Here is a 27,682-nt window from a genome sequence, read left to right on the forward strand (position 1 = left end):
CTGAGCGCGGCCGTCGCCACGGCAACCTGCGTCCCGCGGGGGGAGGGGCGCAGGTAGCGGGCGGCGGCGCGGGCGGGGTCCGGCCGCCATTCCCCCCCCCCCCCCCCCCGCCGCCGCCCTGCGAGGCGCCTGTCGGCGGCCGCTCCCTCCTCCCCGCGGCAGCCGCCGCCTGTCCGCCCCGCTGCCCCAGTCCCGAGGGGCCTCCGCGGGCCGCCCGGCGGGGCTGGGGGGGGTGCGCTGAGGCGGTTGTTCGGCGGCGGCCCTGGGCCGGGAGAGGGGCCGAGGGGAGGCGAGGCGTCGGGGTGCCTTTCCCCACGTCGGCCAGAGTCCTCGGGAGCGTCTCCCTGGGCGCGAGCCCGGCTGGGACTGCCGGGGGAGTCGCGGTGACGGTAGATGGATGGCGGTGGCGCGAGGACGCGGGTCCGGCGCCGCAGGGCTTCGTCAGGCGAGCCCCGGGGGAGGCGAGGGGCTGCTCGCGCTCGGCGGCGGGAAGGCGCCGCCGCGGAGGAGCGCGGCCGAAGCCCGGTCCGGCGGAGAGGGTTGAACCGGAGAAGGTGAGGTTTCCTCCCAGAGCGAGAGCGCCGAGAAGCCTGAGGAGTCCTCCCCCAGCTGAGAGCAGCCAGGGGCACGAAGTCAGGTCAGCGCCTTGGGCGTGGAGTCCGAGTCCCTCGGCGTGACGATGACCGAGGCAGCCGTTGGCGTAGTGAAGCCAGGCCGCTTCTTCGGACCGTCCGCGGGACTCCCCTTAGCGTTGCGCTCGCCGGTTCGGCGAAGGCTTTCTGCAGGCAGCCTCGCTGGCGGTGAGCGTCCTCCCCTTGCTACGCGAGCTGTTGTGCGAGCACAAGGAGGTGGGGGGGGGTGTGTGACTTCAGCAATAAAATGACTCCGCGCAACCTGGGGCTGCAAGGGCAACCCAGCCTGTCGCGCTCCCCTTTCCCCTGCCCAGCCTCCTGGGAGCCCGTCACAGAGTCCTTCCTCTGACCCAGCTCCAGCTGAAGCGTCGCCGACCTGTGTGTTGTGGTTCCTAGCCAGCTCTGGGACCGGCTGCTTACGGTAAAGACACGATACAGCTATTCTCCTTAGAAAAATAATAGGAAATTTGAGGGTTTTGACTTCTTTGACTGCGTTTTTAATGCTATCTCCAAAATTTCAACTTCTGGAGTTAAAAAGTTACTGCAGCAGAGGAAGAACACGTTCTTTCACTTTATTTTTGTACTCAGCAAAATGAAGGTGAGAAAAGAAGCGGTGAAGGCAAATATTTTGCTCTTTAACTGGTTAGACAATTGAAGTTTTATGTCTGTAAATGTTTTCACAACATCAGCAACAAGTAAACATTTTTACTGTCACCTACTTTACTTGTGAATGCAGCAAGAATCTGTCTGGATTGTACATGCCTTCTGTACTGATACTGGCTTTAATTTTAGTATAAACTAGACTGGCCTCATCTAGAGAAAAAACAATGTAGAGAAAATAAAAATTCCCCAGAAAGTCACCTTTTCATTAATTGAAGTCTTCTGTGGACAATTCCATACTAAATGTGATGCTTAGACAGTAAAGTTACATCTTGAAGGATAAAATAATGTTTTCTTTTTGCTCTAAATCTTAAAACTCTATGAAGTGCTTAGAAGTTGACAGTGGGCATAGTCGGTATTTGCCTGGACAACTCCTTCAGTTTTAATTTGCTTTTTGGACAGGTAGGGTACACCGCAGGCATGCCTGGACATTTGGCCCTTCTGCAGTTTGTCATTGAGGAGGCAGACAACTAAACTGTAAACTCAAAACCGTTTCAACACTCACAGATGAATACCTCTTCTCCTTTTTTGACCTCCTCATGTCCCTATTTTAGGTGTGTTTAAATAAATGGAGAAACATATTGTATGCAATGCATACTTTTAGGTACACACTAATAGTATGTATACATTGAAATACTATTTAATAGAAAGGCAAGCACCATCTGAAAAGCACATAAGCCTAATTGATTCCAGACACAACCGGCCTGGGTTTTGTTTCGTCTTATTCCAACTTTCTGACCTTGTAAAAATTGTCTTGATTGTGTTGTACCAAAACAAGGCCATGATCTTGCAAAAAATACCACGTGTGCTGGTACACTGAGAAGTACCAAGTAAAGCACTGTGTATGGAGCAAGTGTCGACAACATTAGGCCCCAAGTTCGTTTGTTTGTTTTCCTTTACTTACATCTAATCATGGTGAAGCAAGAGTCTCACTTCTGCTAAAAGCTGAACCAGGGTTTTCATTTTTAAAGGAGGTGAAAAATGTGTAGTAAAACGTACGGTTTGAGGTGAATGATAGGTTTTAAATTCTTAGAGCAGTTCAAGCTACTGGGATTTTATGGCATTTAGACTAGGGTAAAGAAGAGTGAGGGTTTAAAAATAGTATCGCCTGTAATTTTTTCAGTACTTGGAGGGGTGTGTGTGTAGTGGTATCTTTGTTTTTCAGATTGTTTCTACGGATTGGTAGGAAAGTTTAAGGACTTACTGGCTTTGATGATAACCCTTGCGTTACCGTTGTGACTTTGTATAAACATGTAAAAAAAGACCTAGGACAGCATAAAGTGTTAGATGTGCTGCTGTCTTTGGCGCTGGAGAACTTCCGCGTGTAAGTATATTTTCTGCTTGACAAAAATCCAAGGCCCACGTACATTGATCCTTTTATTGCAATAACTGCTGCTGCTCCTATTTGGGAACCTGCAGCTTGCTTAGCCTTGAATCTCTGTGAAGAGTTGTGACAGAGAAACGTCTTTCCAGCGTGTTGAACTGAACAGATGATCCCTCTCTTTATTTCTCTGAAGGCTCTCCCTTTTTTTTTTTTTCCAGCATCAAGAATGAACTATGTATTTGTGCCTTTGTCAGCAAGGCTCCCATGGGGTAATCCTTGTAAGCACTGGGATTGCCTGTTCCGTAGCAAGGAGGCTTATAAAAAGCAATTCCAGGTGGAAGTGGGCCTTTTCCTGCTCCTCCCTCTGTCCTGCTGCAATTTCCTTGTCATCCAGGCCCTGAGAACTGCCTGCCTTTCAGACTAAGCTGCAAATGTAAAAGAGTTGTGGTCATTTGATCAAGATAGTAGAATATCTACCTTTACTTATGTTGATTCATTGATGTTCTGGGGAGTTTCCTTGTATATAACGTAGCACATCAACTTACGGCGGTCATACAACAGCAAATGTAACTTAAAAAATTAAGCTTACCTCTAAAGAAAATGAGCAGCTTTTATGCATTATTAAATTTTGTTTCTAAGAGGTTGGCATCAGTACAGCTGCCATCGTGTTTGGGCTTTTTAGCTCCCTTGCCAACATTTCTTATTTCCCTGCAGAATGCAAGGTGGATGTGGTGTGTGCAAGTTATTTATTACAATTAAAAAATGACAGCATCTGCAGTGTTCTGACTCAAAAGTCATGTTGATAACCTACTACACCAAAGATTAAACGATGAATATTAGTACTAACGTTGTATCTGTTGTCTTCACCTTCTAGCAACTGTTTTATAACTTTTCTGCTAAGTTCTAGACAAGCTTCAGTTAAAACCCTGCCGCCTCAGAAGCTGTGATATAATCTCTGCTCTGAATGCAAAAAATACAGCATGTTCTGGCTTGCATTTTTTTTAAGAGAGAGAACAGTTGGTCCATTGCTTAAAAGTTGTGCCATTCAGTGCAGCGCTGCTTAAGTGTGCAGCCCACGAAGCGTGACCTGTGGCGTTATGGATGCAGTGCACATCCCCTCCCTCCTCTGCAACCACAGGATGAAGACATGAGGTCTTTCTGGCTTAACTGAAATAAGCAAGTTCTGTTCATCTGCCAAGAATGTACAAGTAAATATAATGATTGTGTAAGTTGCTTGTAATACCTAAAGTATAAACATACGTGTGCATAGGAAAGGTAAGTTTCTGGCAGGTTTTCAGGGGAGTTCCCTCGGCACTGCAGAACTGAGGTATTCCTCTTTAAGGATAAGACAAATGTTAGATATTTATGCAAGACGGAAACAGAAAAGGAGGGATACAGAGTGAGGTGTCTGCTCGTGGTGGTGGTACTTTTAACGCTGACCTGTAGCTCTAGATTTATTTCCTCACGATTGGCACTGAGTGGTATTGAACACCTCTACTTTCAAATCATGTCAGCACAAATGACAAGTACGCAGCATCTCATGGAATTGGATCTAGCATGTCCCCTGCGAAATGTATGCATGAAGTGAGGTGTTCCTTTATCTGTGAGTTGGTATTACCAGAGTACATTTTGTTAAATTCAGTTTTAGTATTTGTAGGGTTCAATTAATTGTGCGTTGTTCTAAATACTTGGATGATCAAACTCTACTTAGCCAGGCAGTTGTTTCTTTTCTTGCAGTGAGCTGCTGCACAAGGCATACGCACTCAGCTGGATTGTGAGAAACTGTGAAGATCACACGCGTAAGTTTAAGTCCTTACATGTTTGCTGACTGTATCTCACACTTCTTGCATGTCCCACTACCCACAATAATTATTGCAGGCTACAGCGTGAGTGTGTTACCCTTTTCCTCCATATTATGCTGTTTCCATAGAGTATTGATTCATATTCAGAGTTTTGGTCCTTCCCTTTAAGCGTTCTGTCCCAGTGAAATGAAGACCACAGCTAGCAACTCCGCTACTCTGTTGCAGCAGAAGTCTTCCATAAGCTTTAAACTTAACTATGTATGAGAGCGTTTTCTAGGGGTGGGTCTGAAATGGTGGAAGGAACAATTTATTTTACTTTTTCTCTGTATAAATGTACAGTGATTTTATGTATGTCCCTGTGTCCTTCTGAAACCAAATTTTCCATGCACACCTTTCTGGAGAGAGAAAGGACAAGATAGGGAAAGAGACAGAAGAGACGTTGCCAATTACTTTGCTGTGAGGCACCAAGATACTACTGTGATAAATCCGCTGTAAGGAAACACAAAGAATAGTATGGATTGATGTAATGCAGAGCACGTTTATGAAACGTCTCAATTACACCAAGCTGGGAGGATGGTGACCACTATGGATGATCAGAAATCAAAATGAACTTAGTAAATGCAAAAGTGAAAACAATTGTCAGTTTCTTGGAGAAATCAAGGTAGATGGTAAATGGGGAGTTTGTAGAGAATCACTAACAAAATAGCAATGGACAATGCACTGCTTTTGCAAAATGCAATGCTCTCTTAGGATTTATCAATAGGTGGCATATGTAAGTCATAGTGAAAGATGTAAAGATGATTCCACTAAGAGCTGGTAAGGCCTCAACTGCCATATTGCCTTTGGTTTCATGTTCTGTGCTGAAAAATAAAGTACAGGACAGGGCAAGAAAACATAAGAGATGTAGAATATAAAAGGAAATGGTGAAAGAAGGGAGGTTGTTGAGCCTGAAAAGTGATTTTTAGAGGGAATTGGATAAATTTTCCAATGTCCGAAAGGTTGAAAGAGGTTTGATCAACTGTTTTTGAATGCTGGGGGAAAGATGAGATAAATCAGATCTGTACAGAGGGAAAATGTCTCAGATTGGATATTAGGAGGGTGGGAGGATGATTTAAATTGGATATTAGGAGAGTGGCAGGGAGATGCAACAACAACTTTTAAATCGTTATAGTGAAATACCAGAACAAGCTACTTAGGAAATTCGGGTATCTGCTTCACGGAGGGTTTCTAAGAACAGGTTAGACAAACATCTGTTGGGGACTGTCTGGGGCTACTTTATCCTGTCTTTGTGCGGCCGGGGGACACCAGATGGTCTCTTCAGATCCCTCTCAGTCCTCTTCCTAGAAGTTTACCAAGCAGGGAGGGGAGTGGACCTGAGCTTAATGAGAAAACGGTATCATCCCATTAGTTGATCCTCTTTCAGAATAGAAAAAGAATCAGAGAGAAGTCACATCTAACTTAACTATGTAAGTAAATGAATTTTTTTTTTAACTGTGGTTGACTTGCAACTTTATGAAGCATTTACAAAAAAATACATGGAAAAGTTATAAAACTTTATACATGGGTTTAAGGTGTTCCTTACTGCATTTGTAGTGTAACAGTTTAAAGAAACAATTTTAAACATATCTTTTTCTCAATGAATGTAAGCAGCAAAAATGCCAAGTTTATAATTATTTTTCAAGGATATTATAAATGTGTGTTTGGCTGTGGGTTTTGAATTGCCTCCCATTTTAAAACAAGTAACAACAAACATGCACAGGTATTTCTGACCGTGTCAGAGAATGTCACACCTGGGTGCTCCTTGCATGTGCAAACCCAGGAAATAATCGTGACGGATCCCTCTTGCTCCCCAGTCCACAGAAGGCACAAGTTATTCAGTACCTGCTCTGAAAAATCTTGTCTTGAAGGAAAGCTGAATGGGAACGTGAAAGTCAGCGCCTCACTTCCTTGGCAGGTGAACTCTGCGACTGCAGCGGCGTTTCCCTCCCTCCCTGCCTCCCCTGGGCTGCGCGTTGGGAAGTTGCAGTGAAATATAGCTGCTGTGGAAAGTCCTGCTCACAGCGAGGAGACGTGACCTCTCGGCGAGTCAGATCCAATTTTACAGGCGGCTCTGAGTCAGGGTGGAGCCCGTGAACTGAACTTTGTATTTAAGAAGGAAGTGATGTTGGTGGCAGCTTGTGTTGCTAAGCAGATGAGTTGCCGTATTTTTATGTCAGCTGATAGTTTCGTTGAGTGTGTGACTTCATTCTTAGATATGAAGCCTTCCATTTATTAAGGACAAAGGTCAGAAATTGTCAGCGCTGTGATAGCTGTGTCTCTCCATATAAGAAGAGGCACGTTCTACTGAGCCGCCAAAGATGGAAATGGGAGCCCTTAATGCTGCTTCTGCACGGTGAAAACAAAACCGACCGTGAAACTGTCAGTTCATGTCACAGTCCAAGAGCAAACGTCCTCAGGAGCAGGGATACTGTGGAGTAGGTCAGTTCCCTGGTGTTGCTCCATTTTTACAAGAACTCGCTACTGTTCCTGGTTAAAGAGGTGGCCTGTGTAACCAAGTGTCTTCAGTAGTAATGGGAACTGGGGGGCTGAGGTGAGCAGTCGGGCACTGGCCTGTTAAATCAGAATTTAGATGGAAAGCTAAGCGATCCTGCCTCTTACTTTGGTAAACTAAGCAGCGAGTCTGTTTGGGAAGGAGAGCGAGTTGTTTATCGCCTCTGTGCCGCTGGCACTTCAGTGGGTGCTGCCTTCCAGCTGTACAGATAGTCACGGGTAAGTGGCAGTACCCGGGCAGTGTGTCCAAAAGACTTGAGGGGGAGAATGCTGGCAGGTTCGGGGCAGCTGCCCACAACTATATGTGTACCCACGCAACCCACAGTGACGAGTCACGATGTGCTGTCTCAGGTAGCATTTCCAGCTACCTATTCCCTCCTTAAAGTCTTTGGTTATGTCCTTAAGTTAGCCTTGAGAGAGCTACATGTTATCCTTGTTCTGAGAGAGATTACTGTATCAGAAAACTTCAACAGAAAAGAATTAATTTTGGGAGTAGTATTAATTCTTCTTCTTGTTGTTGAATTCCCAAGGGTGAGGCGGGGGGAACGCCGACGTCCCTCAGAGAGCTTTGCTCCTGTAAGGCATGGCAGGTGAGTGGCATCTGGACACGAGCTGCCGGAGCTTGCTGCCCCTCTGCTTTTCTGGTTCAGTTCCTCAGCTGAGGAGTTCCCTGCCACAGAAGTGGCTGTTTGGGCCAGTTCCAGCTTTTGTCACTCCGGCTGGCCTGAGTTTCAAGAGAAAAAAAAAAAACAAAACAAAAAAAACCCCAACCCACACAAGTGTCTACCCTGGCTTGCCCTCTGTTCCCTTAGCTTTCTGGTGCCACAGGGTGGCTCCTTGTAGCACTTGTATTTCTAACGCTTTTAGCTTTTCAGCTGAAATCGTTAAGGTTGTTCTTTCTGATAGGAGTCTACTGCTTCCTGGTACTAACCAAAATCCATGTGTTCTTGGTATTTCAGCGTGCTGTACGTTGGTGAACAATTTCTTCTAAAAAAGGAGTATTACTTTCCTTTAGCATATGGCACATCATTGTCGTCTGTACCCTTCTGGCCACTTCACCCTCTGTCTTGTGTGCTTCCATTGCTGCCTTATTTTTGAGAAACTTTGAGTAAAACTGGCACTTGTGAAAGAAAAAGAAACCGTTTGTCTTTTTCACTTCATTTGGCCAAAACAATGTTCAGAGATGAATAGAATGTGAGTGTGTGTCAGGGTTGTGTAATTCCAGAGCCACTTCGCAGCGATCGTGGGACAAAACGTGATGCCTTAGCTCGTCTGAGGCCGCAAAATGGCATCCGGAATACCAAGCCTGAAGTGCTTGGAGGGCAGCTACTCCAAGCACAAGCTCGGGTTCCTGGTGCAGTTCCGCATCTCTCCTTGCACAAACAGAAGTAAAAGAAAGGCTGTGAGATGAGAGGTTGTTGAGGTTTGGGTACATCTGTGCAGAATTTCCTCGGGAGCTGCAAGTTCCTTCATCAAAGCAAAAAAGCCTTTTGGAAGAAGGCAGCTGGAGGGTATGGCACAGGCACAGGTCCTTCCTGTCGGCACCGACGCACAGTTTGGACCATCGGAGTGCTGAGCAGGCGGATGTAGTTAAGAGGGGCTTTTCTCAAGCAGGGTGGGTTGCTGCGAGCTCTCTGTGCACAGTCCTCAGCATTAGCAGCTCGCAGACAAGCCACGTAGCTGGACTGGGCTGTCAGGAATGAGGCGCAGACTGCTGGGGCCGTGTGGCCCCAAGGCCTACCTGCGCACATCTCGCGTGGGGACTCAGCACCGTGAGGTGTCACCTGCTGCCTTCGCAAGTGACAACATCTGGACCTTAAGACCGTGTTTCACTGTACCTGCCTGTTAAAACAGATGCTGGTTCTTCAAAGTCTGCTGAATAAATAAGCTTCCTTTGTATCTTCATGTGATACTAAATCATTTGCATTTTGTAATACTGCTGTTTTAAAACGGATGTAAATGCTACTTGGTAGTCTCTGTGCTGTACTTCTTACGGAGTACATTAACTTATCTCTGTGTAATTAAGCCTGTCATACACAGTGACTTGCTCAGCTTTGTACAAACTATCCCCACCTTGAAAGTTTACCTAGTTAGGTGAAGTGTAGCAATTCATTGGGGTTTTGTTGGTACCCGTACCCTTGCTCTGCAACTGCTGTTGAAATTCTCAGCCATTAATGCAAATACTTTCTAATCTGTGAGCCAAATGGCTGCCTACATCAGATGGATTACTTCGTCCCAACAGTGTACAAAGGGCTGGGTGGCTACAAGTGAATTTTCATCCCTGTCATCTCTTGGATATTTTAATAAGCTGTTACCAGTAAGGTTAATCATGAAGACTGCCATGTTGCCATTTCCTCGCTCTGCTATGGAGCTGCAAAGTTCTTGTTGGTAACTCGGGGAGTTGGGATTTTCTCTTTGGGCACTGGCTGAAGCACGAGTTAAGGTTTCAAAACTTTTTCCTCCGTAGCAACCGTTGAGTACGCATGTGTGTGGACATGTGCCGCACCTGGACCGCATCCCACCTTGGAGTGGTGAAACCCCTGCAGCGCTTTCTTACTCCATTTCCTATCGTTGCTGAGGAGTTGGAGAGCGGCCGTAATTCTTCCCGTTCTGTCAAAGTGCCATTTGCAGATTCTGTTTCTTCTAAGGTTGGAAAACGTTGGGAGACTCCCTTCGTATTTTTATTACCCAAGCAGTAAGCCAGCTGATTTCATAGGCCATGGCCTGAGGATGATTTGTGGGACCCGAGGAGCTGGTTCTGTGCCTTCAGCAAGAGGCATGCACTAGAGACAGGGGCATTTTATTTTTTTTTTTCCCTTGGAACAAACATTTAACTAAGCGCCTACATGTGTCCCCCCTCGTTACTGGTGCCATACTAATATATTACTTTTTTAAAGAAATGCTGCATGTCTTTGATTGTCTTACCCTGTCTCTATGATATTCTTTAAACACTTCTCATGCTCGGAAGCTTTGCAATCTGATTTCTGCTCAACAAGAAACTGAAACAAGTTTCTAGGGGGAGCAGCGAGGCTGCTGGCGGTTGGTCTCAGAATGAGTTTCTCCTGCCCCTAAATCTTGGAGAACTTAAATCTTTGAAAGCAAGGGGAGTTCCAGGTGGGTTTGCGCTATGCCAGGGTGCTTGGCTGCCAGATTAGGGGCGCAGTTAAATGATACGCACAGAAAAACGGACTTGTGGGTAAGTGTTTCTAGGCTGTTTACTCTCTGGTCTGTCAACATACTGCAAGAGAAAACTGAAACTGATTACATTTAGTAACTTGGGAGGATACCTGTGTAGGGTTTGGGTTGTTTTGGGGGGGTGGGGTGGGTGGTTTTTTTCCCCACGAAGTAGAGAAATGCACACTAAAAATAGAACGATCGTAAACTGAGCAAATTTGGTGAAGGTATACTTGGGGCATGTGCTGCTTCAAAGTTTTTTTTTAAATGCTATTTCCACTTGCTATTTTTAACTTTATGGAAGACCACGGTGAAGAACAGGGAACGTATTATACCGCACTGTCACGTGCTATCAGCTTTTCAAGACGTTTTTCAGTTGAGAGCATGGGACAGTGTCACCTCCCTGGTCGCTGGCCCCTCTCTGCGTGACTGCACGGGCCCGGCTGCATGGGAGGAGGTGACGCCTCTCTATCCGCAAACCGGCCCTTCTCCCGAAAAGGTGCTTTCCCCCCTAAACCCAAGAGAGACTGAGTAGGCCAGACGCAAACGACACGACGCGGGAGAGTTTCAGACTTGCTCCGGAGAAGCCTGAAATGTTTCTGTGGCTGTAGCGGCCCTCACGGCCGCAGCACTGCCGCGGATGCCTGGATCGACGACCCAAGAAGCGAGAAGAGCTTTTGACATCCACGTTGTCCGGGTCCAGCTCCCGGCTTGGTAAACTGCGTGCTAAGAGACTGCAGAGCAAAACCTGTGCGAGATCCTGTGAAGACGCCTTCTCGCTTTCCCACGGAAGAGGTACGAGCGTGGGTGCAGCACGCGGCCCCCTGAAAAGGCGCGGAGGGAGCAGGAGGGGGAGGGTGCCCCTGCTCAGCAGCACATGACCTTTGTTTTCCCTTCTCCGACCTGCTACAAACAATGATGGTAAAAAGTTATCTCGTCAAATGACTCGCTGAAAATTCCTGTAACGCGGAGTGTCTTTACACTGGGTTTACATTTTAATCTCTTTATACTTTTAAGACGCTTATTTAGTTTCCAGAGCGATGCAGGGAAGACCGTTAAGCGTGCTACTGGTAATCACTTTTTGGTGGGATTTGTCCAATTTACTTACGGAATGAGTTTGTTTCGGTTTGTATCACGACTTTGAAGGTACGCCTTACAAACACGACAGCGGCAGGGCTCGGCAGCCGTCCCGGTCGCGGTGCCGGTGGCGGTGCCGGCGCGGCGGGGGCAGAGCGGCGCGCTGCCGCGGCGGGCAGCGCTTAATGGCCGCTTCCCTCGGAGAACCCGACCCGCTGGGGACAAAGTCCACCCGAAATCGCCGGACTCGAGCGATCCTACCCGCTGCGCCCGCCCCGCCCCGCCTCGCCTCGCCTCGCCCCGGCGGCCGGGAGGAGAGCGGCGGGCGGGCGCGCGCTGCTCGGCCGGGGACCGAGGCCGGGGGCCGGGGCCGGGGCCGGGGCAAGGCCGCGGGGGGCCGGGCAGCCTGCCGGGGCGCCTCTCGGTTTCGCTTCGCCGCCGCGTTTGGGAAGTTTGAAGCGCGGCAGTGACACAGAGACACCCACCCCACGCCCCCGGGCTTCACCGGGAGTTTCCCGGGACGGGACGCGCCGCGGCGGCCGGGCCCGGCGCTGACCCCGCGGAGCGGGGCTGCTCCCCACCCCCCCCCTTCCCCGCCCCCGGTCACCGGCAGACGGGGCGGAGCGGCGGGCGAGGCGCACGGAAGACGCCGTGCCCCGCGCCTCGTCCCCCGCCCCGCGGCAGCGCTTCCTCGCCCGGCGGCGGCAGGAGCCCCGGCGGGGCGCTGGCGGGCCGGGCGGCGGGGAGGTTAGTGACCCCCGCCCCTCCCCCGCCCGGTGCCGGGGTTTTGTTGTGGGTTTTTTTTTTTTTTCTTCTCCCTTCCCTCTTTTTATTTTCTTTTTTTTCCTCCTCGTCGTCGTCGTCCCCCCCCCCCCGTCCCTCCCCGTTGCATAAATTATGCCGGGCGGGGCGGTGACGTCGTGGGGGGGCGGGGCGCGCGGCGGCGCTCGCCCCCGGGGAGGGGGCGGTGTCGGGGGCGCGCCTTGTGGCGGCGGGCGGAGGGAGGGAGGGGGGAGGCGGGGGCGGGCGGGCGCAGGGGGCGGCAGCCGCGGCAGCCGCCTGGCTGGCTGGTGTCGCGCTCGGCTCGGCTCCGGCGGGCGCGCTCGCTCCCTCGCTCGCTCGGGAACTATCGGATTAAACTTGAATCGAGTGAAATTACACAAAGGAGCGAAGCGGAGCCGGGACCCGGCGGAGACCCCGAAACTACCCGAGACCCGCGCTGACCCTTCCTCTCCCTCCCCTCCCTTCCACCCCTCCTTCGCCCGCCCGCCCCGGCCAGGGATCCCCCTCCTCCCCTCTTAGCCCAGCCCCGGTGCGAGCGAGCAACTCCGTGCGTGCGTGTGTGTGCGTGTGTGTGTGTGTGTGTGTGTGCGCGACCCGCACCCCGCCTCGCCCCCCCCTCCCCACCCCCCCGGCCGGCGGCACCAACTCCGGAGCGTGTCCCCTCCTCCTCCCCGGCCCCTCGGCGGAGGGCAGCGAGGGAGCGAGCGGGGGACACCGGTCCCCGACGGCCCTCGACGGCCACGCACCGGCCCGGTGAGTGACCCCGCACCTCGCTGGGCGCGGAGGGAGGGAGGCAGGGGAGGGCGCCGGCCATGCAGCCGGAGACCCGCGGCAGGTCTCCGTCCCCGGCGGGGCGCGGAGCGGAGCGGGGGTGCTCGCTGCCGGTGGGGGGGGTGGGTGGGGGATGCTGCGCCCGGCCGCGGCTCCGGGCGAGGCGGGGCGGGGGGGGGGTGGTGGGGGGGTGGTGTCTCAGCGGGGCACTTCCCCGGGTGTAAATGGCTTTTTGTTGTGCTGCGGCCGGCCGGCAGCCTGCCTCGCCTCGGGGGAGGGGAGGGCACCGGGGAGCCGGAGCGGCGGCGCCCCTTCCCCTTCCCTTCTTCCCCTCCCCGCCGTCCGCCCCCCCCCCCCCCCCCCCCCCCCGCGCTCCGCTCCGCAAGTTTGGAGGGTGACTAAAAATCCGGGAAAAGTTGAGCGAAACTGCGCGACGGCGGGCGGGGGCGGTGGGGCCCAGCGCCGGCCGGGATGGCCGCGGGAGCGCTTCCCCCGCTGACCACGCTGACGGCTCCCGGCGGCCGCGGCGGCACAACAAGCGCTAACAAAGTGAGGGCGCTTCCCCGCCGCGCACGGCCCGGCCCGGCCCGGCACCGCCCCGCCCGCCCGCCCGCCCGCCGCCGCGCTCCGCGCCCGGCACATGGGTCGGCGGGGCCGGGGCCGGGCCGCGGCGGGGGCACCCCCAGCGGAGGCCGGGCGGTGGGTGGCGGCGGGCGGCAGGAAGGCGGGCGGGGAGGGAGGAGGAGGAGGAGGGAGGCGGGAGCACGAGGTGCCGCTCCGGCCGCCGGTGCGCACGGCGGGGGGAACCGTCCTGCCCCGGCGGCGGGAGGGGGCAGGGGGCGGCCGGCGCTCTCCGGCGGCCGGAGAAGAAAGGGGAGCGGGGGGCAGGGAGGGAGGGGACGGGAAGGGAAGGGAGGACGCTACCTCAGGCCGCCGGAGCGGTGCCGGCGGACGCCGCATAATAGGGGCTTCACCCCGCCGGGCACCTCGCTCCGCCGGCGCGGGGCCGGGGCGGGCGGGCGGGTTTGTGCCGCCGCCGCGCACATGGGGCCGGGGTCGGGGCCGGGGCGCCCCCCCCCCCCCCCCACCCCGGCACACCCCCACACACACACGTCCGTCCCCGTCCCCCCCCCGCCCCGTTCCGGGCCATTTTGAGGGTGAGCGGAAAAAGGTGGTTTGAGGCCAAGCGGTCAGGGCGGACCGGGGGGGGGGGGGGGGGGGGTCGGCGAGCGGCGCGGAGCGGGTCCGGCGGCGGGCGCTGCGTGCGGGGAGCGGGCAGCGCGTGTGCGTGTGCGCGCGTGTGTGTGTGTGCGGTGGCGGGGGGAGGGGGGCAGGGTTGTTAGTGAGTCTCAGGGAGAAGGCGCTGCAGGCAATGAGCAGCCATCATTACATTGCCTTCGTTTATCCCGGTAGCGTTACATCAGGGGGACGCGCTCCCACGCCGGGGGAGCCCCTCCGGGCGGGCCCCGCGCCGCCGGACCGGCCTTCGCGGGTGGGTGTCGGGGGCGGAGGGGGGGGGGGTGCGGGGGTCGGGGTGCCTGGGAAGGGGGTGGCGGCTGTGGGGCACGGGCTGGAAATGGAGCCGGCTTCCTCGGCTCACTCCTACAGCCCGCTCACGCCCGGGCTTAAACTAGTTGTTTTTTAAACAGACAATGGACAAAAGGAAAGTAGCGATGCCCGGGAGTTCCCTTCCCATCGCCGGGGGCCGCTCGGCGCGCCGCGCAACTCTCCCGCACTTACCCACTTTCTGCCTTTGTTTTCGTTTGGGAAGGGACTGAGCGTGCCTTCCAACTACAGAAAAGGGCGATTTTTTCATTTGCGAGAAGCTCTTTCTCCCCCCCCTTCCCCCCCCAGCCACTTGGTCTTTCGTGGATTTTTGGCTCGAGGAATATCAGAATAACCTCGATGCGATAAGTTTGTTTCTGTGTCGATGTGCGTCTTGATTTTACTTTCATCAAAGCAGATCGCGAGCTGTGTTTATCCTAGAAGATGGCTTTCGGGAGAATGTGTTTGCCTTTTTTTTTTTTTTCCCTTTTTCTTTTTTTCTTTTCTCGTGGTATGTGGGACTAGCGGAGGTACAAACAAACAAGTTGAACAAAAAATGTTTCTGTTCGTTTCCTCACAGATCATCCATTCTAACGACGGCAAAAAAATCTTAATGACTATGACCTTAGCAGCATGGGTAGCTGATTTATGCCAATTATAAATCCCGTTAGTTTGCGGTAATGTGTGAGTATCAATATATAATTCATATTAAAAAGCATGATCGGTAATTACTATTTTTTTTTTATTTTTTTATAAAAGTTGAAATCCATCGTTTTCCAATAAGAGTGCTGCATCTGTCGCTTGGAGTGTTTTTGTCTCGCTGTTGCACAACAGAGGCTCTCTAGTCTTTAACCTAAAATGGCAGCTTTAATTTGACTGGGGCCCATTCATTGACAATGATAATAAAAAGGCTGAAAGCTAAATGTAGCTGGATGCTTGGGGCACGTTTGCAGAACTCTCTCCTTTCCATTGCTAGGCACTGCTAAGAGAGGAACTTTGAAGCTCTCTAGTTTCTGTCCTGAAAGTTTCCAACATGTTTTTGGGTTTGGTTTTGGGTTTTGGTTTTTTTTTTTCCATTTAAAAAAAAAAAAGAAAGAAAAAAAAGCACATTGCATAAAACACAGTCTAGACGGCAGGGTTGCTGACAAACTTAACGGTGAGGAGATAGTTAGAGAGGGCTTCTTCCGAGAGGTCTGCCTTTTTAACAGCAGCGGAAAAAATTCTAGTAATGCCTTTTAAAATAAGATGCAGTCCGAGGGGGAAAATTAACCATTTGTTTCTGAGGTTTGTAACAGGTGACTAGAACAATTACATTCTCTACATTTTCCTATCTCCAGCCACTAAATGCGGGAACGTTGCTTGTTTCCTCTTGTTTGGTGTTGTAAATGTGCTCAGGGTTTCGCAGAGATCCTTTTGATACTGTGCTATTTTCCTCTAGGATAAAACCACAACTGCTTAGAAAAAGTAATTATTTTTTGTGTGAGACGTCATTTGAAGTTTGAAACAGTTTTACAAAACAAAATTTCCCCTACTATAGCATTGGAAAGCGCCACAGATTCATGCATCCCGTCCTGCATTTCTGTTAACCTAAACTGCTTGTTTTCAGTCTCTTTTGAGCTTTTTTTAAAATCAGGAACATATAAAGATCATTATAAAAGCTGTAGAACAGGCTCTTAGAAGAGCGTTAAATGCTTGTGATTGCAAGTTTCGCTGAAGTAGTGATTCACTGATACTAATTGGATAATTGTATTTGACCAAATATCTTACTAAATATTTAGCAATGTAATGATATTTCTATTACTTGTAAAACTTGGTTAGGTTATTTAAAGAGCGGAAAAAAACTCACTCAGATTCGAAACCCAAAACGATTTTATTGCCTCTTCAGTAATTAAGGAAAGTTTTGATCGTAGGTAAAGATCATGCAGTCCCTTTAGAAAAAACAATTTCTAAGGACGTAGTGTTGTGAAAATGCCGGTCGAAATGAGGTCTAGCAGGATACTCTCTGTTGCAGTCAAAAGTCTGTACAGTGGCAGGAGGTGTGAGTTGTCACCATTTTCTTTCAAATTTGGTTAATGCAGAAACCTGAAGAGTTAGGTCAACGGAGCACTGAAAAGACTTCCCAGTCCACGTAGCGGGGTCACTTAACCAGAGCGTAGCTTTTTTTTCACGCGCGTTATTTGCTGTTTCGCACCGAAAAGCTTTTGACGAACGTCCCCGGTATTTCCCGTTAACGCTCCAATAACATGAGGACTTGCTAAGGCGTAAAGCGAGTTACTTGCAAGTAAAGGTGAAAGGGGCCGATGGCGAAGCTGGAAAAGGTGTACTGGCGAAGGCGACGTGCTGCTCGGTCCGGGCGTGGGGCGGGCGGCCTCTCGGCGTCGGGGCCCCATCCTGCCCCAGCGCGGAGCGGGGCTGCGTGCCAGGTCCGTGCCCCGCGCCCGGGACGTGGCCTAGGCCCTTCGCTGGGGGAGAATCTGCAGTGTTGAGAATACCACGCCACGTTAAAACCTTAACAGACGGCCAAATCCGACCCCGATGTGTTTTTCGGTAAAGGTGGAAGGCCTGAGTAATGGGAACTTTGCAGGCTTTCAGAGAATCTGCTGAAATCTCGTGGTGAGACTCTGTGGTTTGCCATAGCCGTGGCATCCTATGGCAGCTGGCTGTTTGGTTTTTTGTTTTGTTTTTAGTGTGTGGCGTGATACGTAAGGGTTGGTAAGGTGGGAGGAGGAGGAAAAAAGTAACCGGAAAGAAGGAGGGTGGAGATAAACACATGCGTTGCCTTGAATCCTATGCCTTAACTCTATCCCTTATTTCCCATTCATCTTACTTTTACATTAATTTTCAGAGGGAAAGTTTTTAGAATCTCCTGGTTGGTATTTGCTCTCGTGAATCTAGTGAGTTTATTTGGGTAACCAAATAAATTTGTACAGCTGGCAAGGATACAGGCAAGTGTGTGACAAGTGGTGTGTGCCTGAACATCCTCCTTCACCCAGTTCCCTTAAATCCTGATTTCCAAACGCTTTTGTATTTGTCCGCTACAAACAGATCACTAACTGCTCAGATTTATGAGCTGGTTAACTGATGCCCATAAGTAACACGGGTGATACTTTTATGTTACTTTTATGTTCCCTGTATACATGAGAAAACTGCAAATTTTAGTAAATAATTAAACTGTCTTTTTTACAAATGAGTCTTTTGTGTGTAGGTGAGGCTTTAGATTTCACTTTTCCAACAGAAAAGTTATCGTATTAATTTACCACATCTATTTAGCCTTATCATTAAGACAGACATTAACTTCATCGTTTCTCATAATTTATATTTCTGTGAATAGCTTGTTTGCAGAAATACAAGCTGCTGGATTTTAACGGAAGAGAGTCTCAAATATTGTCTGTAGTTTGGCAGTGATAAAAAGGCAAAGGGAAGCTCCAAGTATAATTTATTTTTAGAACTCTTTCAGAGGAAGGAGTGAGGTACAATATGCAGAAACATCCCATGTTTGTATTCGGATTCTGACAAGATACTGAAACCTGATGGAAGAGTTTTCCTCTTGATTTCTTTCTGCTTACAGAATGTAAGTGTAACTTTTAGTGGCTCGTATCTTACCCGAGATCAGCGGTTGTGGACATACCATGTCGTAGTTGCACGCTGAAATTCTTACTTGGAAAATGAGGTTGGAAAGCATGATACAAAAAACAAAAAGGAGGCTGTGACCTAAAGGACACATTCCAAGCGCCTGAATATGACAACAAAGCTCTTAAGGATATTCTTAAGTATACAAAAGCTGATTAGCTCTTAGCTTCCAACATTGTGACTTTTCAAAGATGTAAACATGCACCTAGAAGAAGGCAAGTCAAAACCAAGGATCTTCGTGCCATTGGGTTCTCTCATTTCACGAATGCAACTCAGTAGCGGTTTCTAAACATCCTGATTATTTTGCTGCCATTACGCTGAATGCATTCTCCTTGGGGGGCGGAGGAGAGAGATACTACTTCTAATTTAAGCATTTTCATTTAAAAGTTGAAATTCAGTAAAGGAGTGCTAATTATCAAATATGGTACTGTATTAGTAGAGCATTGTTACACATGACTTTGAAAGCTTATTGGCATATAGGAACTAACCAGAAGCCCTTGCTGGCATGACGTAGGGCTCGCTTTGCTTTGTAGTGACCTATATAGCTATTTTGGGTGTGGTTTTGCTTGGCTTTCATGGGAGCTGCGTCCAACCTTCCTCTGATATAGACAATTGCTGTGACGAGAGGGCCTTGAGGGGAATGGTGGGGAATAAATAACTTCGAGAATCAATTGTCTAGAAAAAGTCATTGCAGCCAAAATGTCTGCCTTCTTCCTAGTGGTTCTGAGAGGAAAATTAAATTTTACGTCTGTGGTCCTGATCCTAGAGGTTATTCTGCTCAGGCTTCATTTAAATATGGGCCGGTGATCATAGCGAGCAGCACAGCAACTTACCTGCCTGGGAGTAGCCAGCATGTGGAGAATCCAGTGCTGAATGGTTCTGGAAGCACTTTAATTTTAATGTCCTTGAGCTGCTTTTTAAGCTGTTCGGTTGAGCTTTCTGTTTACTGCTAGAACTGCAACAGGTATCTGGCTTTAAAATTTCTTCCTAGTGATTTTTTTTTTTTGAAAGAAATTGGCCTACCCACAGTTACTTTGACTTCTATCTACAGAGCAAGCATCACTTCTTAAAGCATTTTATGGAGGTGTACGTCAGATGTACAAAATATCATTCCTGTTACCAGCAAAACCAGTCCTGCTCTGACATCTGAACCTTTTATTTCTATTTCTCTTTTCTGCCACCCCCAGTCCCCCCCCAGCTTTCCCATATATTTTTCTTCCTCTTCAGATTGTGCCTTTCCTATTGGGTTTTTAATCTTCTTTCCAATTTATATTGCTCTCTGTTTGCTTAGTGGAGTTGCGTTTTCTTGCCAGTCTTAGGTAATTAGGGTACGTTGCAAAATAAACACACGTTTCCACTCCTAATAATACCGCTTCCCACCCAAAGCTTGGAGGGTGCTGTTGTTGGTGTGGGAAGAGCTGGCTGGCTGCACCAAAGCCTGATGAAGTCTCACGTTAGACCCTGGGGGCTGCCTGGAAAGGGGGTGGTCGGCACCGGAGGGCCCGAGCCAGGGGCTGCAGCCGGCCGGCAGCCTTCCGAAGGGTCTCCGTGACCCTTCGAACAGGAAAGGCCTCTCGTCGTTTCACGTTTTGTTTTCAGGAAAATGGCGTTCCCCCATCATTTCATGGTGGGGAAATAGAGCTGTGATGGTTTCTCTTGCTCTGTGCAGGGGGTAGTTGTGGGTGGGGAGAGTCTAGTCCCGTCACGCTTCATGTGAAATGAAGGCGTTGCGGGATATCCCTTGGTAAACAGAGAAATTTGGAGTGTGGGGAGGAGCTGCTGGGGGGGATTGTGATGTTTTTGAAGGGAGTAGGGAAGGTTTGGAGACCAAGAACTCTGTGACCAGTGGTAAAGCAGATCAGAACCTGGAGCAGGTCCAAGGAAGACTTTAATAAAGGCACTTTTGTCCTGGATCTTAAAGTAGGAAGCCTGGGGATTTATTTACAGGGTAAACAGGATTTGTTAAATGGGTAGTCTTTAGGTGTGAAGGAATACCGGTCATTCTTTGAGAGAGAATTTGGGGAAAACTAACTAGAACTGAACTGGAAGCTGGAATTTTAGAAGTTCAGAGATCAGTGATAAACGAGGAGAAAAAGTCTTCATCGTAGAAAGCACTGAGGTAGTGCTGTTCTGGGAGAAATGTGAAACAAGGCCTTATGTGAGAGAAATGGAGAAATTCAGTTAGAGTCTTTGGTTTTAACAACTTGGGTGAGCTAGTAAGTGGGAAGTCTGAGTTGATGATAACTTACTAGAAGAAAATATTCCTTGCTTCTGAGAGGATTCATCGATGTGGCTGTTGAGATTGAAGTCCAAAGCTGAAATGTTACTTGGTAAAATGTCTTACAGGAAAGTGCATGTCGGTCTGGACTGTAGAGAATAGCAGTTTACTGCTTCTTCAAGTTGAAAATAAGACAACCAGAAAGGAGATAGGACTGACTTGGTTTTTAATGCTCGATAGGAGGATTAAAGAAAGGAAGGTAATGATGAGGCTAACAGATGTTCAAAAATCACTCTGATAAGGCTGAGATAAAATTGCATGTAGGTGAGAGACCGGTAAATTTGAAGGATGCATCTTAATGAGTTATTTAGGCTATAACAAATGTTCTCAAAATCTTACCTATTCCTGGGCAGGAGAGCATATCTGAAATCTGGCTTCCCAGGTAACTTGCTGTTTAGTTCTGTATTTGAATGTGCATTGTTTGTTCATGTGGGATCAGAAATACCTAAACAACTGTAACTGCGTTTATTAGCTTGAAACAGGATCTAAGAATACGATTTTCTTTTCCTTTCTCAATTGTCTGGCATACATCTAGGCAAGTCCTGTGGCTTCTTGAGAATGCTCAGGTTTGCACTATTGGACTGGAGTAGCTGCTTGTTGGATTTGGTGGTTTCTTGCAAGGCAAAAAGCAGGCAGGCTGTCATCTCTGGTTCCTGGTTTGAAAGGTACTTGGACTATGTGGCTAGTTCCTGGGAAGATCTTGCAGACTTCACAGGGTGATGCGGTCATCTCAGGATGGCTTAAACGAGGGCCCTGTGCCATTGTAGCTATTGCTTACGTGAGTTCAGAGATTCCTTTAAACTCTGATGAGGGGACTCTCGCCAAGAGGATAATTCTTGCCTCAAGTTGTTTTAACCGTGAAGAATTAAACTAAGAGTTTATAGTGAGCAATTTAATCTCTCTCTTGATTTAGGAAGGAATCATTCAGAAAGTGAGTTAAATAGGGGTTTCTGGACTGCCTCAGGAGGTAAGTCTGGGAGAGACCCACTAAGTAATTCAGTTTATTTATCAGTACCGTTACGAGGTGTCTGCTGTGCTTTGCATTCACTCAGCTCTGCAAATGGGGTACAGCCTTATTCATCCTTAGTTTAATCATCACTCTTTCATTGGTGGGGAAGTGAATAAGCAGGCTTCAGCTTCACTCTCTGCAAAGGTACATTGTCATTTTGTTGGTTGGGGTTTTTTTGGTTTTTGATTGGGGTTTTTTTGTACAGAAGTAAGTGAAGGCAGTTACGTGCTTCTTTAATTCTATTGTAACGTTAACAGAGGTTACTGAAAAAATGGCATCAGTTCCATCTGCATTTCTCCTTTTACTACAGTTCTGCAGTAATCTCCAGCCCATGCCACCTTCCCTCACAGAAGTGACTCTTGGTGAACGTACTTTTGTATTTTAAACAGGATTTGAACTTTGTGGCAGCCATGCAGAAGGAAGGACTTGTTTCATAGAAACGGCATAGCTGTTGGAAAAATAAGCTTGTTAAAGGCAGCGCTAGAACAGAAACATGCTTTCCAACTTGGGTCCAATAGTTGTTGTAATAGGTAGTCTTAGAAGTTGAGCATGTTAGATGTTGCGCTGAAACTAAAAAAGAAAAAAAAAAAGGAAGGGGGTGTGGTTTTGTGTGGCTTTTCACTTATCATGGTTAGATTTAGAGAAATGGTATGGCTAAGGTGACTGAGTTCTTGAATGGCTAGTTCTCAAGGAAATAAGCTAATGCCTTGCACCCTTGCTCCCCTCTGCCCAAACCAACGATTACTTAATTTTGGGGTGTTAAAAAAGAAAACCTTGGCTACAGAAAAGATGGCAGGTGAAAGGAATTGCTTCCATTGCTGCTCTTATAAGAAATTTCCCTAACACAGTTATTTAAAAGATTAATCTCCTTGATCTGTTTCACTCCTTCTACCACCAGTCACCTTTCCCTGCCCCCTCCCCCAAAAGAACGGAAACCAGAACGCCTGCCTTTCTGCCTGCCTTTCTAGATGAAGGATGGTCAACCTTTGGCTTGTCGGCGGTTCACATGCGATTCCCCTGCTGAGGTTGTCGCATGACTAGTGGCACAACTGGACTGTGCAGTATGGGGATGGTTGGGCAACGCGAATTTTTGCTGTGGGAGGAACTGGACTAGTAGGGGCTCTTGGAGGCGGATATACAGAGCCAGCTGGGATGCAGGCTGCGTGCCCGATCTTATCCCCCAGTGGGGCTTCTGGGATCTGCTGCTCTCTCCCTTTGTGGCTCTGTCTCTATGGCACTCAAGAGATTCGTGGTGTGCTTTGTGGCTGCCCAACATTAAGATTTTTGGTAGAGTCAGGAAGGCTGGGAAACCCTTGTCTGATGTGATAAGGTGTAACGATGGCGGTGCTTTGGGGCAGGGCGCTTTTTCTCTTCCGTGCGTACTACTGAAATGAGTTGTTTTTGAGGTGCTTCCAGGTAGGCAATGAACTTTGAATAGCAAGATAAGGACTCCAGCAGCTGAACCGTCCCGTTTGCTGCTCTCATCGATTCAACTGGGCTGTGGGAGTGATATATTTGATACATGTTCACTTCTTGCTTCTCAAGTGAAATGGCACGTCCACAGTAGGCAGTCCATCACAGAACGAGGCAGATCGATCCATGGAGAGAAATCACTGGACAGAAAACCTGGGGACTAGGCATCTAAAGCACATTGTCACTTGCCTGTGGTACGCTACCTTGCAAGTCGTTGGCTCGACTGCCTTTCTTTCTCTTAGGCATGTCAGCCTTCCCTTAATAGGTTTACTTGGATACTGGTGACAACTTCAGGAGAAAAGGTAAAGTTCTTGCTATTTTCTCCTTACCAGAAATGCTTGTAGCGTTTCTCCATCATAATGGTTATTGAGATTGGTGTTCACTTTCCCAGGGCTGCTTTTTTTTTTTTTTTCTTATAAAAAGAAAGCTAGGATGAAATCTGCCAAGCTTTCTTTACCTTCCTCTTCTAATTGAGTTATCCGTATCTTGCTATTATGTTTGTAAGAACTTTTCTTTTTTTCCACTGGAGTATTATATTTAAATCTGTGTAAGGATACATATTAACATATTTTTTGTACAGTAAATTTTTTGTAGCTCTGAAGATGGCTGAAAGCAATTGAATGTCGTCTTGTGTTCCATCTAATCATTTATAAGTCAGGGTATGGTTTGAGAAATGCAGTGAGCTAATTTAACCGGACATTGTTCTGAAAGGAGAAGTTTCCTCTCTGCCTTTTGTCCCCTTGCACCCTTCCTCCCAACCACATGGCTCTGCTACTTTGTTATAGCAGCAGCGCTTGTCAGGTCCTTCTGTGAACCACTTTAGTTCACTAAAATGGCAGAAAAATAACTCTGTAAAATGGAGAGCATTTTGCTGTTGTAATGAATCAAACTGGCTCATAAAAGGATCTGATGAACACCAGAGCTGGTACTAAGGACGAGGGGGGCCGGTGGCTTGGAGAGCAGCAAGCCCTTTTCATCTTTTCATTTTGGTGGCAGTGAGCAAGTGGATTGGATCAGTTGCCTGGGAACCTTCATGGGAGAAATAGAAACAGAGTAATCATCTGTGAAGCAAAGGACACCAAAAGAAAAATGTGCTGGCCTGAGTTCAAATTGATATTAAAATTTGTTTATTCTAGTGATGGTGTGGATTGCATGCTATAAACAGTTTGTTAAAATTAATAATCCACTGCCCAGAAATCAGTTTTCCTCTTGAGGTAGGAGAAAAAAAAGCCTTAAAGATTTACTAATGTATAAATGGCTTATCTGATATTTCAAATGTGAAGTATTTAATCTTTAAAACAATTTATTCACAAGAAAGTATGTTGCTGGGGGGGGGGAGGGGATTTTTTTTTTTTTTTCAACCTTGAAGTTCTCCACTAAGTTCATCAACCTTCTGAGTCAATTTGTATGTCTCAAATTTTGTCAAATCAATGTTTAATTCAGTGGTTTCAGTTATTCTGAGTTTTATCCCAAGTAACTACATTATTCCTGTTAGTTTGAAATGGTATGAGAGCTCTTGGTCATAGTAGATGGCTAAGACTTACTTCCTATCATAGTCTAAAGCTTTCTCCTAGTGAAATGAACACACTCCTACTTGTTTAAAATTGGTGAAGAAATTACATTGCAAGTAAAATAACATGCTGATCAGTTATTCCTGTAATACTATACTCTTGCTGTTCTCCAGAGAGAGAAATGGGCAGTTTACACTGTAGCTCAGCAGCAGACTGAACACCTTACAGAAAGTCAGGGATTCTGACGGTAGCTTCTGCTCCAGCCGCCTGCCAGCTTGAGGTGACTCTTTCAGCGTAGCAGGAATGTGGCATGAGAAACTGCGTGCATTCTGAAGAGCCCTGGCTGTTTTGTAGTTGTGTAAACTGCCTGCAGTGTGACAGAAAGGGGCTTCTTAGCAGGTGGAAGAGTGGAATCTCATGCTTTCCTTCCTGTTTTTCTCAAGATTTGGGCAATTGTACATGCCTTAATGGAAGGTGAATACTTGCATAGTTATAAAAAACCCCACCAGTGTAGTGCACCATCTAGATTCTTCTCTGCAGGTTTTACATCTAAAAAATTCCCTTTCAGGAGCTACAAGGGATGACAGGAGGAGCAGAAGTGGGGACTTACAAATTCTATCTCAAGGCACTGAGGATACTGCAAGCTGCTTTTGGTGAAAACTGTGTGAGGAGTGGTGGCCCTGACTAGCATTGTGTGTGTTCAGAGTGAATACTGTAGTTACTAAAAGCAGCTTGTTTACATTAGGAATTGTATGTGCTAGCTCTAATGGGCTTTAGGAAGCCCAAAGCACAGCTGTAAAACATCTGTCTCTGGGACCAGATCTTGTCTGTTTGATGAATTTTTGTCCTGCATTGCATGTTCAGATTTAAAAAAGAAATAAAACTTTTTTTAAAAAATAGAAAAGTTCTTAGCTGTCCTGCTTGAAGACTGGTTTACACTTGAAAGGCTATCATGCTGTTGTCTTGAACACAGAACTTAAAATAGTGACTCAGTATTAACTTAACTCCACTTCCTCTTTAATCCGATCATCTTGCTTGCTATATGACCTTATAACACCTTAATTTAAAGGCTGCTTATTCCAGTGGATTAAATTTGGAGGTGTCTGGAGTGGTGGGCATTGCTACGGGAGGGGCTTAAGAGGAACTGAGAAACAGCGTCGCCTCAAAAAAAAAGGGGGCGGGATAGGAGCAGCGGGGGTATTTCCCCACTTGCTGAAGCTGACTGTTGCTGATGTATGGTCTGTGCAATAGCACAAGGCTTGCTGAAAGGTCAGGAGGAATTATGAGCACACAGTTCTGGTGTACCGTAAGAAAAAGTACATTCATTTCCAGTGGGTGAATTTGATGCTCTTCGTGTCAGTTACGCATGGAAGTGATAGAAGGGAAAATACCTGTTTTGTGCATGCATCTGTGAGTGTTTGGATGGTTTTGCTTCTTTTCAAGGCTAGTGGCCAGAGCAGATGGTTGGAAACCAGGAACTTAAGTGCTACTCAACTGGTATACCAGGTTCATAATGATGTATTTTGAGGTCTGCCATATTGGGATTTGTAGTAGTTGCTACTTACTTAGCAGCTCTCATCAGATGATCTTGGTTCTTTACCAAGTATTAATTTTGCCTTGCTACTGCTTTCATGAAGTAGATAAATACCATCCTTAAAAGCAGAGTTGGTCTGATATTTAGCACTTTAAAAAAATCCGTTTTAAGTGTTTAGAGTCTGTGTCTGAATAGCTTTCTATTTTTCAGAATTTATGTCTTCTTCCTTTAAATACCTTTCTCAGGAGTAGAGTCTAAACAGTTACATTTTGTGTATTGAGTTTAGGGACTATAAGCTTCCCCCCTTGTCCTACACAGTTTGCTGAATAAATTTTGCCAAATAATCTCTGATTATTATATGCTGAGCTTAGGTTTAGGAGCAGAAAGAGTTTAGATAGTATACTTTCTATTCTATGCTATGTTATTAGCCATTTGACTCACGTTTTCTGTGAGGTTTTAATTCTACCTCAAGTCAAGTATTTAACTTGACTAAACCAAACTATGACCGAACAATGCCTTTGAAGAACTGCGTGGTTCCAAGCACGGGTATGTAATTTGTTGGGTGTGATCTGGGGGTTATGGTGAGTTTTACTGTACCTGTGAAAGCTTTGATCATTACGAGTCCTTGAAAATAAACCATTGGCTTGTGCTGCCTTGTGTCTGACGGAGGTTTAGCAGAAGGCCTGTTCTGCACTGGGCATACACTGCTGTCTCCAAGCTGGGGCTGTGCTCAGCATAGAGTGGCAGCAGCACTTCTCTTGTGTGGGAGGGAGCGGGAGTAGGCTGGAAGGTGCAAAGAGGCAGAGTTCTTCCATTGCTTACAACAGCAGTCGCCATGTCTTCTGTATTTAGGAGGTGGGCATGGTTCCCACTTTATAGGTAATAGAGAGGGTTTGTTTTCAGCAGCTAAAACATTGCACAATGACTTGTGGATTGGAGCTGAGGATTGAATTCAGTCTTCCAGTAATTCCTTTAAGTGCTTAACCTAAATATGTTGTAGTTATTTTAAGTACCTTTTTATAACAGTAGTAAAGATTCAGGCCAGTGCTTTGAGCTGATACTATCTCTTACAACTGCTGTTTAAATCAGAAAAAGGATGAATATTTTAATTTTTTCACCACTTAGTGTTGTTTTTAATTCTTTCTCCTTCAAACCTGAAAAAATGTTTTCAGTAGGAGTTCAGTATTCCTAAAATTTCAATGTATAACACAACTTCATTTGAGTTCTTCCCAAACTGAACTTAAAAACCACTGCAGGTACTGAGTAGCATCCAGAGAAGTACTGCTTGTGCTGCAGTATTTAGTATTGCCAGCATTTCTGTTACTACCCCTCTCCACCCTTTTTTTTACTCCATCAAGGGGTTAGAACCAGATCATAAACTCTCTTCAAATTTTTTGTTGTTGGAATAGGGTAATCTTTTATACAGGAATGGTAGAATTTCAGCAGAGTTTGATGCTCACCATTTTTGGTGTCCTTGTCTCATTCATGCTGTGGTCCTCTCAAATGTTGTAATCTTACTTGCATTCTTGAAATACTGATAACATGGACTGAAACACAGTTTCTTCATGAAAGGAAGGTGAAATGATATGCTAGAAATTGTGTTATTATCAAAGTAGCATATTTATCAAGAGCTAGTAAAACCATGTTACGAATGTCATCTTGCTTTTTTAGTATCAGAGAATAGCTCTGCCAGTTGAGACCAGAGGTCTGCCTCATCCAGCGTCCTATTTCACAGTGACCGTGGTGGAGGCTATCCAGAAACAGAGCAAGTCCCTTAGCCTCCACAACTCTGCAGCTCAGAATTACCTCGGAAAAAGTGATAGGTAACACTTAATGAATTTTTCTTGCATGAATTCATCTAGTCTTTTCTCGGTCTGTGTAAACTCTTGGCTTCCATTGGGACCATGGCAATGAGTTCTGCAGCTTAAG

General features: G+C 47.6%; 1 protein-coding gene and 1 long non-coding RNA gene across 15 annotated transcripts in view; both read left to right on the top strand.

Annotated features, from left to right (window-relative positions):
• LOC142029071 (uncharacterized) lies at positions 1 to 8,107 on the top strand. 9 transcript variants are annotated; one of them, XR_012649803.1, is made up of 3 exons: positions 1 to 7,008; positions 7,499 to 7,558; positions 7,928 to 8,107. It is a non-coding gene; the product is annotated as an uncharacterized LOC142029071 (long non-coding RNA). The 9 variants fall into 9 exon arrangements; XR_012649800.1 differs by having other exon boundaries at positions 1 to 3,841; positions 4,354 to 7,558; XR_012649801.1 differs by having other exon boundaries at positions 1 to 3,824; positions 4,354 to 7,558.
• A 3,689-nt stretch (positions 8,108 to 11,796) lies between these two features.
• Positions 11,797 to 27,682, top strand: part of CHD7 (chromodomain helicase DNA binding protein 7) — a 134,468-nt gene continuing 118,582 nt past the window's right edge. For 4 of the 6 annotated variants that reach the window (XM_075023341.1, XM_075023346.1, XM_075023347.1 and 1 more), the window contains exon 1: positions 11,797 to 12,755. The gene's annotated coding sequence lies outside the window, so the exon portion shown is untranslated. Of the gene's footprint in view, positions 12,756 to 14,249; positions 14,266 to 14,898; positions 15,003 to 27,682 lie in introns of those variants that run through there. The other 2 variants (XM_075023342.1, XM_075023344.1) reach the window with 2 other exon arrangements.

This window comes from Buteo buteo, chromosome 3 (assembly GCF_964188355.1).
Source record: "Buteo buteo chromosome 3, bButBut1.hap1.1, whole genome shotgun sequence".
Taxonomy (NCBI): Eukaryota; Metazoa; Chordata; class Aves; order Accipitriformes; family Accipitridae; genus Buteo; species Buteo buteo.